The sequence below is a fragment of the Pararge aegeria genome, chromosome 6 (assembly GCF_905163445.1).
Source record: "Pararge aegeria chromosome 6, ilParAegt1.1, whole genome shotgun sequence".
Taxonomy (NCBI): Eukaryota; Metazoa; Arthropoda; class Insecta; order Lepidoptera; family Nymphalidae; genus Pararge; species Pararge aegeria.
Window position 1 is genome coordinate 7,179,576 of NC_053185.1, and position 4,350 is coordinate 7,183,925.

Sequence of the window (4,350 nt, forward strand, 5' to 3'; positions counted from 1 at the left end):
GCTGTCAAAGGAAAGTCGCGATTAACAATTAATTAAACACTATTAAACTTCGCACGAAATAAATTACACTGTTTTATTTATATAATTTACACACTTTTTTTTTCTTACAATTTTTATTTGTGCTTTTACCTTCACTTGAAGGAGTTGTCAATTTTATAAACTTGAAATGCTTATAAATAAAATCCTGTCCTGTCCGAAATTTTTTATATGAATTTTAAATCAATAAAATTGACGTTTATTTATTTTTAGAATCAATTAAGTACTTGCAATAAAATAAACTAAGGAATTTGAACATGTCTACTTTAATTTAAATGTTATGATGTCGTTAATTTTATCAAAATAACTTTCTTTTTCCCCTACAAAACCATAATTATTAGATCCTCAATATATTTCTAGTGGTAGCAAATTAAAGCCCTGGCGATATTGCCTCTTTGAAATTAGACTTAGTAAACTTATATTACCTATCTAAGTTACTTAGTTATGTAAGTTTTTTAAATTGTATTAATCGTTGAAATCAATATTAAAAATTGGATTATGTTGTATAATAGTTTTATGTTTATTATAAAACTTTTTATTCATATTGTTTCAGAACACACCTGCCACTCATAAACACGCGTGTTGGATACGATATCCCGCGATCTCACCCACAGTGCGTATGCGCGTATCTACTCACTGTTGGACGCCGGCACACTGCAAAATTAACGTGGATGCATAATCATTTCCACCGTATTTACTTCGCTCGTTAAAAACGCGTAAACTTCTACCTCAGTGAGCAGTTACACCTACAGTCTATCATTTACGAAACGTTTTTTTGTGTAGGTGAGTATATATGTACTTTATAATTTTGGACCAATCAATGCTTCAATTTTATAAATTTTAAACACTAACTTTTAAGCACTAAGTGCTAAAACTTATTTATTGAATCAATGCACTATAATACAATTTTACTGCATAATAACTAACTCAGAGGACCGATTAACGTTCGGGCTTAAAGATGCTGGAGTAGTAAAAACGCACCGGTAACTGTAGCGTTGGTAGACGTTCACAAGGGAGACAGGTGACATATAAAACGATTGCTGGATACAATCGGCTCGGTCGGTACAAAATACCTACCCTAGGTAGGTTATGTCCAGTGGACGACTTTAAGTTCAGTTGATGTTGATGATAATGATAATGATAAAATTTATCATTTTATTATTGATAAGATAGCTTGGAAGCTTGCCACATCACATTCATCTCTTAGATGGTAGTGTTATCCAATGTTAAACATTTGATAGGAGCAGGCGTTACTTTTAGGAATTCTATGATATATTATGAAAATTAATTCGGTATACTCCGCGAAAAAAAAACCATGTTTCAGAGCCATAGTGATGACCTATGGCTCTGAAATATGGTCGTTAACTATGGGCCTCAAAAGAAGGCTCAGAGTTAACTTAATAACTTAATTTAAATTTTTAATTTTAATTTAAATTTTTTTTTTTTAATTTTTTTCCAAATTTTAATTTTAATTATTACTTTACTCAGCGGGCGATGGTGAGAGCTATGCTAAGAGTATCTCTACGCGATCGAATCATTAATGTGGAGAAGAACCAGAGTTACCGACATAGCTCAACGAGTCGCGGAGCTGAAGTGGCAACAGGCCGGGCACATAGTTCGGAGAAAGGATGGACATTGGGGTCCCAAGGTGCTGGAATGGCAGCCCCAAACTGGTAAGCGCAGCGTCGCTGACGTCTATCGGTTGATCTGATGATGATGATGACCCCGCGAAAAGCAGGAGAATCTGTATGGTGTAATTTATAAGTTCTCTTATCTTAATACTCTACACCAAACAGATCTCCGGCAATGTATTCTGCACGTTTCGCTCCGACACCGGAGCATCCTCAAGAGATGTTGACTTTACAATTGTTAGGCAACGTTGAACCATTAAACGTTGATATGATTTTATTAAAGTATAGTAAAGATTTTAGTAGTAAAGCTTTTTGTGACGTGTGAAGAAGTGGGTAAGTTGTTTTTGATAAAGTTTGTTTTATTATTATGGTATTTATTTTTGATATTAACTGGTTTACCTATAATTATATTTTTTATTAGAGTATTTTGATAATAATATATATCTTTATATATTTATTTTTATTATTAATATTATTATTACTTTTCTTTTATTTAGCATCATACTATGTGTGATATACTGTCGGCCTATGATGACGAATATTTTTCATGCTCTTCCTCTGATGAGTTCCAAAGTGTCACGAGCAATTTATCTTCTGATGATAGCTTCTCCCTTGATCGTAAACTAAACTCAATTTTTATTTCTGATTCACGCTGTCTTAATTTTGTTCATATAAATGCACAAAGCATTCCAGCTCATTACTCTGATTTTCTGGCATCTTTTAGCGGCGTCCTGGTTGATGGCATTCTCGTCTCGGAGTCCTGGTTGAAACCATCTCTTTCCTCTGAACTTTTTACTCTACCCGATTTTACACTGATACGCAACGATCGAACTGGCAAAGGAGGTGGCGGTGTTTGCATCTATCTCCGAAACAATCTACCTTTTAAAGTTATTAGTCGATCCCCATCTGCTTACTCTGGTAGTCTAGAGCATCTTTTTCTCGAAATCTGTGTTCTTAACTCAAATCTTCTTCTAGGTGTGGTATATATCCCTTCTTCTACTATCAACTATTTCGTTTCGTTTGAACAGCTCCTAGAAAATCTTACTCCTTCGTACACTGACATTATCATAATGGGTGACTTTAATACGTGTCTCCTAAAGAATGATAGTAGGTCTCAAAAATTAAGATCGTTAGTGTCTTCTATCAACTTAGATATCCTTCCTCTCTCAGAAACTCACTTCCCACCTAACTTTGATCCCTCTCTTCTTGATCTGATAATTAGCTCCAACCCTCAGAAGGTTCTTGCACACGGACAGCTCACCGCACCTTTCTCCTATCATGATCTTCTGTTTCTTCGCTATAATTTGCGTTCTCCAAAACGAAAGCATAAGGTTATTTTGCAGCGTAATTTCAAGAAAATCAATATTGAACAGCTAAATAAAGATGCGTCGAATATTGATTGGACTAGTGTATACGAGGCTACAGATATCAATGTCAAAGTCAAACTTTTTGCTTCAATTCTTATCGGTTTATTTGACAGTCATGCTCCAGTTAGACCTGTTACTATTAAGCACTTACCAGCACCCTGGCTCACTGACACAATCAAGAAGTTGATGGCTAAGCGTAATAAAGCTAAGGCAAAATGCAAGAAAGATCCGACGGTTGAAAACGTTGCTTCCTATAAAAGGTTGCGTAATCTATGCAACAGGATGTGTAGAGATGCAAAGCGCCGCTATATTCACTCTTCAATTGAAAACTCTTCTACTACTGAGAAATGGAGATTTCTTAAGTCCTTAGGTGTGGGTAAATTTCGAAACACGTCTAATATTCCATTTGACCTAAATGCACTAAATACTCATTTTTCTACTCCTCCTGTTACGCTTTCTGATTCAAAAAAAAATTTAACTCTACAGAAATTATCCAATTTCACCCCATCTTTGTGCGAATCTTTTAGTTTCCATGAAATCACAGAGAGCGTCGTTAAGAAGAGCATTCTTTCTATCTCTACTAAAGCTATTGGAAGCGATGGCCTGAGCCGTGACATGTTGGTTCTTGTGGTGGATCATATAGTGCCTATAATCTCCCACATTCTAAATTTCTCCCTGGCCTATGAGATCTTCCCTACTGACTGGAAAATGGCTCATGTCATTCCTTTACCAAAATCTCCTAATCCAAATTCTTTTTCACAGTTTCGGCCTATTTCAATTCTACCTATACTTTCAAAAGTCATTGAGAATGCTGTATTTATACAACTGTCTTCTTTCCTTTTCACTAATAATCTTTTAAGTCCCTTTCAATCAGGTTTCCGTCCTTCCCATAGTACAGTTACTGCACTACTTAAAGTCACTGATGACATTCGGTTTGCTATGGACAACAAACAGCTTACTGTTATTACGTTGTTGGATTTTAGTAATGCGTTTAACTCAGTGGACTTTGATATACTCTTTGGTATTCTTCGCTCTCTTAACATATCGCCTTCTGTGATTAACTGGTTTCACTCTTATCTTCATGGACGCCAGCAGAGAATTCGCACGGAAGAGGCATCTTCTGACTGGGCTGACCTCTCCGCTGGTGTTCCTCAAGGTGGCGTGCTTTCTCCTCTTTTTTTCACAGTCTTCATTAACGAAATTACAAAAATTCTTACTTCTCACTACCATCTTTACGCTGATGATTTGCAGCTTTATAGGCATGCAACTTTAACGGATCTGGACGCTGCAATTTTTGCTATTAACGAGGATCTGAA